This window comes from Zingiber officinale, chromosome 1B, assembly GCF_018446385.1.
Source record: "Zingiber officinale cultivar Zhangliang chromosome 1B, Zo_v1.1, whole genome shotgun sequence".
Classification (NCBI taxonomy): domain Eukaryota; kingdom Viridiplantae; phylum Streptophyta; class Magnoliopsida; order Zingiberales; family Zingiberaceae; genus Zingiber; species Zingiber officinale.
The window spans coordinates 114,063,300-114,074,626 of NC_055986.1; positions in this window are offsets into that span (position 1 = coordinate 114,063,300).

Sequence of the window (11,327 nt, forward strand, 5' to 3'; positions counted from 1 at the left end):
AAAAAAAAACAGTCGCGCTCAGACGCAGAAGTCGCGTGCGCAAGAAGGTTTTTTTTTTTTTTTTTTTTTTTTTTTGTTAAAGTCCGACTATGCCAATAAAATTTAATTTTTAATATTTATGAATTAAATTATAATATTAAGTAAAAAATAATTTTAAATGGAAAAATTATTTTAGATTAGCACGGAATATAATATAGAGATCTTATAAAGAAATTTTTTATATTTAATAATATAATTCAATTCTAAAAATAAAATTTCATTTGGATTACAATAAAATTTCTTATAATTAGACTCATTTTAACTTTTATAAATTACTATAATACTCCAGAGTCCAAATACATGTTTTTTTATTATTTTTTAAAAATTAACACCGATATTTGATGATATTGGTGTTTAAGTTATAATTATTAATTTTTAAAACCCAACAATATAACGGTGTTTGTATTAAACTATGTACTATGACGATGATTTTGATGTTTAAAAATCAATATCAATAAAGAATAAAAACAAAATATAAGAGAGGAAATAATTGTTCATGTTCATTTAATATAGACAAGATTAATTAAACAAATAAATTTGAACAGCTTATTAAGGTAGATAAATAAACTTGAACACATATGTATTCAGCTTCATGAACAATATTAGTGAATCATATTTATTAATAAAAATATTTTCAATATACTATATAAATATAAGAATAAAATAAAATAAATAAATAAATTTAAATTATCAAGCTTAATAACCAATCAAATAATTAAAAATTTTAAACAATTAAACAAACTTAAAATGAGAGTTTGATAATATTCGAACTAAGTTCAAGTCGAATTTCAAATAAACTGAAACTTATAAAAATAAACTAAATCAAGTTTGAACAATCATTTTAAAGGTTTGGTTCATTTTAAGTTCAGTTCGATTCGGCTCGATTATCTTATCAAACAAGTTTGAGCATCCCAAAATTCGATTCGACTCAATTCGTTTATAACTCTAATTTCGATCACTCCTAACATATTTCATAGTTAGTTCTATAGTAAAATGAAAGAAAATAAATTATGATACTGAATAACCTCTTAAGTGGGAGTACTTTTAATCCTTAAGAGGATAGAAATAGACTCTTATCGAATGAAATAACTATATTATTTAATTGCCAACTTGTCTATGTTGGGGCAAAAGAGGAGAAAAACATATGTTAGAGAGAATTAACTTTTGGTAGGGGAGGTAAAATATGAATTAAGTGTGCTGTTAGTGAAATATGAAATTTAATGGCGTCTTTCATGCATTCGGAAACTTTTTTTGCGCCTTTGATAATGTGAATTATTTTTTTTTCAGGATGTGAATATTTTTTTAATTTTCTAGCATGATCACTAGACTTTTGTGTAGGCACGTGCGTAGGCGTTTGACATTTATGTTAATGTGTTTTTTTTTCACGTGGTCGGTGCCATGTTGACGGCATCTGATGTAAAATTATCTTAATGTGTTTTTTTTTCACGTGGTCGGTGCCATGTTGACGGCATCTGATGTAAAATTATCTAAATAAATTAGAATGACCAAAAATATAAAGACAGTAAAAAAGTGACTCTAATTATCTATAATGGTCTTCTTTAAAAAATTATTACGTGTAAAAATTAAAAAGACTGTTTTTTTCCGAACCATAAAAGTCGCCAGACTCTGTTTTGACGATATGTTTACTCGCCTGCTCTTCGTTACGTTCTTGTTAACTTAGTATTTAATTAAAAATACTAACTCTTTGCTAATTAACTCCATTTAGTAAATTCTTAAATTAAATTACATTAATATTTTTTCTTTTCACGCTTTAAATAATTTTAAAACTTATTAATAATAACTTCTTATCATTTTTAAATCATAGATACATAATCTAATTTTTACTATTTACATCGCTTCTTCTTGTCATCTCAATCATCATCAGTTCTTCATCATTCTCTCCTCCCCGATCCCACAAATGTTTACTATAGTTTTCTCCTTCTTCTCTTTTTTATATCATAATACATCCATCCATTTATTTCTGTTAGACAAAACAAACTGTTGTCAGATATTTTTGGGACTTAGCTGAATTATGTTATATCATAATTCTCTCAGGCTGTTAGCAGGGGCTAGTTTCTGCCAAGTGATTAAGGTAGTCTGCACAGTGTTGATATAACGGGCTGATCGATCGAGCAGCACGAGCGGACGCAACAGATCAGAAAGGCCGATCGAGCAGAAAGACTGACCGGACAGTAAGACCGATCGGACGGGCAGACATACCTGGTGTGAGGTAGGTCGAGCGATTTGGTGTCGGGCAGACAGACAGGCAGGTCGGGGCGGACAGACAAGTCTGGCGAAAGGCAGATCGGGCGGACAGACAGGTCTGGCGAAAGGCAGACCGGGCGAGTAGACAAGTCTGGCGAGAGGCAGATAGGCCTGGCGAAAGGTAGACCGGGCGAGCAGACAGGTCTAGCGAGAGGCAGACCGGCCTGGCGAAAAGCAGACCGCGCGAGCAGACAGGTCTGGCGTGAGGCAGACCGGGCGAGCAGACAGGTCTAGCGAGAGGTAGACCGAACGAGCTAACCGAGGCCTGCGAATGAAGCAGTTTCTTTGAAATAAATTCGCCTCACCTCCGACAGTGCTTCGAGATTTACTCGGGTGGTCTGTTTCCCAAGATACAACGGTTGACCATGATTCCACCAAGCACTAATGGTCATAGCGAACTGAGTGGCACCCGAATGCTATCACGAGCACTCAGTCGAGTAGGAGTTGCACGACAGAGGATGAGGGAATCAAGGCAGAGAGCTCCTGCGTGTGTTGTTGTGTGTCTTCTGCCTGTGATCGCAACCTCCTTATATAAGACCTCATATCAACGATAGGGTTAATGATTGATTAATGACCATTACTTGCCGAGCAGTGAAACGTCCACCGTTTCACTCATTATCGCTCGATCGTTTTGATTCTAATCTCGACTTTAATGCATCAGTTACACATCAGCAAAAAGGTTTACGTGGCAAAATATTGGTTGTTACACTTGGACAAATTTTACCCCGACCGGTCCGGCATTCGGCACGCAAGTCGTGTTGGTTACTACTCAAAATACTGTCCTAGTTCCCCTGTACAAAAATTTGTACAAGCATAGAACTATCCTAACTACCCATATGCTCTACTGAAGTTAAATTTGGATTGCAAACGATGCTTAACATTATTAATCCAAATTGTCCTTTAGAAGTTAAATTTGAATTGGAAACGATACTTAACATTTTTGTTAGGACCTTCGGATGCGGCTAGAGAGGGGGGGTGTGAATAGCCGACCTCAAATTATCGTTTCTTCCTACAATTTAGGTTAGCGCAGCGGAAATACAATGTAGAAACGAAAGTGGAGAAGATCAAACCTCAAACACGATGATGTAACGAGGTTCGGAGATGATACTCCTACTCCTTGGCGTGTCCGTAAGGTGGACGAAGCCTATCAATCCGTCGATGGATGACACCCCGGATAACCGGCTAATATGAACTCCTTCTGGGTGGAGAAATCTCGCCACAATCCCTCTTGCAACAGCAAGAATGGAGTACAACCAATAGAGAAAGAAAACAAGAACAATATAAATGTAAAAACACTTTGCTTGCCTTCTCGTCGACTGGAGTTCGATGAAGCAGCAACTTCACGATGTCAACAGCAGCTGATCACCCAGTCGAGGGAAGCTCACACGAAGCTTCAGGAATAGGGAGCTCAGCAAAGCTCAGATCGCAAGAGTGAGGAAGAAGAAGGTTGTTTCGAGAGACTTATTTCTTCTCCTGTAGCAGCCTTATATCCTGCACCTGCGAAGAAGATAAAGAGCAACACAGAAATCTAGCCGTTGTGTCGCAACGGCTAGGCCTGGACCGATCAGGCTCCAACCTGATCGGTCTGGACCGATCCCCATACTTGTTCTCGTTTCTGATCGCTTCCTGATCGGTCTGTGGACCGATCAGTAGGCTTCCTGATCGGTCTACAGACCGATCAGATAACTCACAGTGACCTCTGTTTGGTTACTGATCGGTCATCAGACCGATCAGATAAACCTGAGTATCACTGGATCGGTCTACTGACCGATCCAATGCCCATGTGGATTTAGAGGTTCTCATCCCTAAATCCTAAGGCCTTCTTGGTCTTGAGAATGAGCTACCGAGCCCTCTCTGACCTAGTCCGGAGAACGAGCTACCGAGCCCTCTCCGACTTCCTCATCCGGTCCAGAGAACGAGCTCCCGAGCCCTCTCTGAACTAGTCCGGAGAACGAGCTACCGAGCCCTCTCCGACTTCGTCCGGTCCAGAGAACGAGCTCCCGAGCCCTCTCTGAACTAATCCGGAGAACGAGCTACCGAGCCCTCTCCGACTTCGTCCGGTCCAGAGAACGAGCTCCCGAGCCCTCTCTGACCTAGTCCGAAAAACGAGCTACCGAGCCCTCTCCGACTTCGTCCGGTCTAGAGAACGAGCTCCCGAGCCCTCTCTGACTCCATCCAGTCCAGAGAACGAGCTACCGAGCTCTCTCTGACTTCATCCAGTCCAGAGAACGAGCTACCGAGCCCTCTCTGACTTCATCCAGTCCAGAGAACGAGCTACCGAGCCCTCTCTGACTTCCACGTCCGGTCCAGAGAACGAGCTCCCGAGCCCTCTCTGACCTAGTCCGGAGAACGAGCTGCCGAGCCCTCTCCGACTTCGCATGCCAAGCTTCCATACTTGGACTTCTCCCGTGCCAAGCTCCCTGCTTGGACTTCTCTCGTGCCAAGTCTCCATACTTGGACTTTTCCGTGCCAAGTCTCCATACTTGGACTTTTCCGTGCCAAGCTCCCTGCTTGAACTTTTCCGAATCAGGTCAACTCAAGTTGGGTCAACCAGGTCAACCTTGACCACAGGTTGCACCCACAATCTCCCAAGTTTGTATTCTTGTCAAACATCAAGATACAACTTTTCTATCCTCGTCAAACATCAAAATACACCTCGAGTCAGGTCAACTCGAGTCGGGTCAACCAGGTCAACCTTGACCTAAGGTTGCACCAACAATTTTTACTCCAAGTTTAACCGATGTGATCTTCCTAAGTTAAACCATATTACAGAAGTTATCAAATATCTATTTCAAAGATCGGCGTCCAGTGACCGATCCAGACCTCCCTGGACCGATCAGCATCCCCTCTGATCGGTCCACAAAGCTCTGATAGGAATTTCTGATTTTTCTCCCTAAATTCAGAAACCCCAAAAAAATCACAGAAAATTCCAAAAATTGTAAAATTTTGAGGATACATTCCTCATAACATATATTATCATGAAAAAATAGTTTTCTATAAAAATAACTTCCATTTTTAAATCTTGATACAAAGTTCGAAAGACTTTGAAATAGTTCAAGGTTAATCCATCTTTGTATCAACTTGCTCAATGATGAATGCTATCACTAGAAAAGCTTCATCAAGGTTTTTCAAATCAATTTTGAAATGATTTTAAACCATTCAATTTAGGATCACAATCTTAGGGCTAAATGTACATGACTTGTACACAAATTTTCCCTATGATCCTCAATTTAGAATTAGGCTCATCTAGGTACAAGAGCTATGCACCTTGATCCTAACTCATAATCCTAATATCTCACACACATCTAAGGTGTATCAAACACATCCAAGTCAATTTTGATGTGAGATATGAGTTTAGGTCATCTTAAGCTAAGTTCTCATGCATTTTCTATACAACAATTTGATTTCCATATCAAATTGAGTTTTTATCCTTAAATCAATTTAATTGATCATAAATGTAAGAGATGATGACATGACATAAAATAATATCATAAGTGAACATATGTGCCAATGTCATGATGTCATGGCATAAAGTATGAAACTTAAATAAGGCATGGCATATAACTAACCTATGCATTATCATGACATTTCAAATGACAATAAACTAAATATGATGTCATGACATGGCATATGACAAACAATATATGACAAATAACATATAAAGGTATAGAAAATACCTAATTCTAGCCTTAGTTGCCATTTTGACAATTTTGATCATTTTGCCATAAATTCTATATTCCTAAGTGTAATAGACCTAAAATCATATACTAAAGATTTTTAGATCACTATGTGCCAATTAGATTGACCCTAGAAAACTCCTCAAATGTGGTTGACACATCCTAATCACCTTAGGAATAGTTTTTAATTTCATTTTCAAGGCTTGATTACACCTTGAAACTTCCTAAAATGTCACCTTTTGTCATGATTAGGTTAACTACCTATCCAAATAAGGTGGCCACACCCTAAACCATCTAGCGTGATGAAATCACGCTCCTAGGAACCCAAAACCTATTTGAACTCATTGGGTTCACTAAATATTCACTAGGGATGACTTCCCTAGTAACCCTCCTAATGACCCTCCTAGGTTTTAAAGCCTTGGTCATTTGGGACTCATCAAGATCAACTCTAGGGATGACTCCCCTTGTGACCTTGGTGATGGTCTTCCTAGCCCTAGGTCTTGTTCCATAATCGAATGGAACATTATGGTAAGTGAGCTTGACCACTTGAGACTTAGGTTTGTGACCCAAACCTCTCATGTACTTGGGCTTTTGCTTTTGACCCTTAGACCCTAGAGTTGACTTCTCCAAATTCTTAAGAGTCTTTTCTAAGGTGTAAAGTCTTGACCTCAAGACTTGATTTTCCTTCTCTAATATCTCAAGTTTTAATTTGTCATTTTTCTTTGAGGTATTCCTAGGCATATGTCTAGTTGTTTTGGGATTCCTATCTAGGTTTTCCTTAACCTTAGATGAGTTAATTCTAGGGTTGACATTTCTAGTATTATCCTTACCTAGACTAACATGTTTGGCACCTAAGCACGTGTATCGGTTTCTATGGTTATCATGCTTATCATCATTGGCAATTGCAATAAAGCTACTAGCATGTTTCTTATTAGAATTGCAATAATGTGCCTTAAAGGGTACCTTAGGGTTTGCCTTAGCTCCCCCTATAGATGTGCTTGGTCTCTTGTCCTTGTGAGGTTGCCTCCCCCTCGGACATTGGCTCCTATAATGTCCCCTTTGCTTGCATTGGAAGCACACCACGTGCTCCTTGCCCTTGCGTATCGGGACTCCGGCTTCCTTGACCTTTGGCGCGGTGGAGTCTTCCTAATCCTCTTTGGACATTTACTCTTGTAATGCCCATATTCCCTACACTCAAAGCACATTATATGTAATTTATTTGAAATTAAGTTACTTGAGTTACCTAGGGTTGAGGATGGATATACGCTCTCTTCTTCATCCCTTCCGGAGGTAGAGGCTTCTTCTTGCACCAATCTTGATGAAGAACTCTCCTCCTCTTCTTCCTTAGATGTTGAGTAGCCCTCAACTTCTAATTCCATACCTCCATGATGTGAGCTACTTGGCTCACTTGACTCCTCTTCATGACTTAAATTGGAGCTCTCCTCATGGAACTTAGCCAAGTTGTTCCACAACTCCTTGGCATCGTTGTATCCACCTATCTTACACAAGATATCATTAGGTAATGAAAATTCAAGGATTTTCGTTACCTCGTCGTTGATTGTGGATTGGTGGATTTGTTCCTTCGTCCACTTCTTCTTCTCGAGAGGTTCTCCCTTTTTATCCACCGGAGGAGTAAAACCTACTCGTACACAATTCCAATTCACTAGGTTAGTCATAAGAAAATACTTCATTCTTACCTTCCAATACGCGAAGTCGTCGCGATCGTAGAAGGGTGGAATCGTGATGTCTTCTCCAAGTCGATCCATTCTCTAGCTTATGCTCCCCCGGGTGTTAATCCGACGAAGAGCAACCTTACTCTGATACCACTTGTTAGGACCTTCGGATGCGGCTAGAGAGGGGGGGTGTGAATAGCCGACCTCAAATTATCGTTTCTTCCTACAATTTAGGTTAGCGCAGCGGAAATATAATGTAGAAACGAAAGTGGAGAAGATCAAACCTCAAACACGATGATGTAACGAGGTTCGGAGATGATACTCCTACTCCTCGGCGTGTCCGTAAGGTGGACGAAGCCTATCAATCCGTCGGTGGATGACACCCCGGATAACCGGCTAATATGAACTCCTTCTGGGTGGAGAAATCTCGCCACAATCCCTCTTGCAACAGCAAGAATGGAGTACAACCAATAGAGAAAGAAAACAAGAACAATATAAATGTAAAAACACTTTGCTTGCCTTCTCGTCGACTGGAGTTCGATGAAGCAGCAACTTCACGATGTCAACAGCAGCTGATCACCCAGTCGAGGGAAGCTCACACGAAGCTTCAGGAATAGGGAGCTCAGCAAAGCTCAGATCACAAGAGTGAGGAAGAAGAAGGTTGTTTCGAGAGACTTATTTCTTCTCCTGTAGCAGCCTTATATCCTGCACCTGCGAAGAAGATAAAGAGCAACACAGAAATCTAGCCGTTGTGTCGCAACGGCTAGGCCTGGACCGATCAGCTCCAAAATCTGATTTGTAGGCTGGACATGCTTCGTTGTTCGTGACATAAACTTTCAATCGGTCCACCGACATGTACTTGTTCTCGCTATCGCTTCGATCGGTCGTGGACCGATCGAGAGGATGCCTGATCGGTCTCATGGGGTACAACACCTAATTCGGTGCTCACTCGACACATTCCTAGAACAGAGTGGAGGAAAATTGAGATCGATTGACCTTGAGGTCCGAGATTCTCACCCCAAATCAAGGCCTTCTTGGTCTTGAGAATGAGCTACCGAGCCCTCTCTGACCTAGTCCGGAGAACGAGCTACCGAGCCCTCTCCGACTTCCTCATCCGGTCCAGAGAACGAGCTCCCGAGCCCTCTCTGACCTAGTCCGGAGAACGAGCTACCGAGCCCTCTCCGACTTCGTCCGGTCCAGAGAACGAGCTCCCGAGCCCTCTCTGACCTAGTCCGGAGAACGAGCTACCGAGCCCTCTCCGACTTCGTCCGGTCCAGAGAACGAGCTCCCGAGCCCTCTCTGACCTAGTCCGGAGAACGAGCTACCGAGCCCTCTCCGACTTCGTCCGGTCTAGAGAACGAGCTCCCGAGCCCTCTCTGACTCCATCCAGTCCAGAGAACGAGCTACCGAGCTCTCTCTGACTTCATCCAGTCCAGAGAACGAGCTACCGAGCCCTCTCTGACTTCATCCAGTCCAGAGAACGAGCTACCGAGCCCTCTCTGACTTCCACGTCCGGTCCAGAGAACGAGCTCCCGAGCCCTCTCTGACCTAGTCCGGAGAACGAGCTGCCGAGCCCTCTCCGACTTCGCATGCCAAGCTTCCATATTTGGACTTCTCCCGTGCCAAGCTCCCTGCTTGTACTTCTCTCGTGCCAAGTCTCCATACTTGGACTTTTCCGTGCCAAGTCTCCATACTTGGACTTTTCCCATGCCAAACTACATGCTTGGACTTTTCCGTGCCAAGTCTCCATACTTGGACTTTTCCGTGCCAAGCTCCCTGCTTGAACTTTTCCGAATCAGGTCAACTCAAGTTGGGTCAACCAGGTCAACCTTGACCACAGGTTGCACCCACAATCTCCCAAGTTTGTATTTTTGTCAAACATCAAGATACAACTTTTCTATCCTCGTCAAACATCAAAATACACCTCGAGTCAGGTCAACTCGAGTCGGGTCAACCAGGTCAACCTTGACCTAAGGTTGCACCAACAATTTTTACTCCAAGTTTAACCGATGTGATCTTCCTAAGTTAAACCATATTACAGAAGTTATCAAATATCTATTTCAAAGATCGGCTTCCAGGTTAAACATGCCGAGACACTAGGCCTTCTTGGGTATGGGATCATCCACCACTTCCTAGACAAAATCTTTCAAAGAAATTGGATATTTAACTTCTTACAGTAAACTAGGTTTAACTATAGAGACCTCAATAGAAACACAATATCGAAACATGAAATCGAACAATAAAATCGATAACAAAATGATAAATTAAAACAGATAGCCTCTTGTGTTTGGTTTTTCAAGATCTATACAAAGAACATGAACTAGTTATGATGCGAAAACAAATAACTAGTTATATCTTTCTTTGTAGCTAAAGACCTCTTGATCTTCTGTTATATTCCTGTCCTCCTCTTGGACGTTGTGTGGGCAATGATCTACCAAGATGAAATCCACTCGAACCACTTCTTCTTCTCCAAGACTCTCAAGCCACCAAGGGATGCCAAAATAGAAAATTACCTTCTCTTATTCTTCTCCTCCAAGCAATCCGAACACAAGCTTTCTTCCTCTCTTTGTTCCACCGACCTTAGCAAAGTAAGAATGAAATTGTCTTCAGCCAAAGGTGAGGAAGAGAGGTCCCTTGTATGTCCTCGGATCTAGATAAAGATGAACCTCTCTTGTGCCACCAACCCTTGATGGATGAGGGGATGAGAGGGTCGGCCACAAGTAAAGATAAGAAGAAAGGGAGCCGGCCACACCAAGGAAAAGAGATGAGGGAATAGGGTTGTCCCTCTTCCATAAGGCACCCTCTACCCCTCTTTTATAATCCTTGATCATGTCAAAAAAAGAAAGTTTTAAACATAATTAAAACTTCCTTATTTGTGGTCTCCCATTTAAAAAAGGAAATTTTAACAATAATTAAAATATCTCTTTTCTAAATTTCCTATTGTATATGGCAAAAAAAGAAAGTTTTAAAATTAATCTCTCTCTTTTAAAACATGTAGACAACTACAAAAAAGGAAAGATTAATTAAAACTTCTCCTTTTAAAATCATGGTTACAAAAGGAGAGTTTTATTAAAAATTAAAATCTTTCTTTTAAACATTATAGATAACTACAAATAAGAAAAGATTTTAACAAAATTAAAATCTCTTTTTAATCTTTCGTAAATACCTATAAAAGGAAAGATTTTAAAATTTTAAAACTCTCTTTTAAAACCATGAGGATGGTAAAATATTTCTTTTAACTATTGTAGATAACTACAAAAAAGGAAAGATTTTAACAAAATAAAATCTCTCTTTTAACCATTGTAGATAACTACAAATAAGGAAATATCTTAACAAAATTTTATTTAAACAAAACTTCCTTTTTCCTTTACCTATGGTCGGCCCCATGCTTGGTCACCAAGCATGGCTTGGCCGACCACTACATGAGCTCCAAAATAATGCTTGGTCAGCCCCCTTGCTCCAAGCAAGGATGTGCCCGACCCATTACTTGGGGTAAGAAGTGGACTTTGTGAATACAAGGCATTATATAGGCTATAACAAGGACCAGGAGGAGAAATTGGTTTTGGTCTCTCGATGAGCTTGAGCTTCCTGTGTTCGCCCCGAACACCCAACTCAAGTTCATCAATAATAACTCATTCCACTAAAGAGTTATTATTGAATTACCGCATCAATC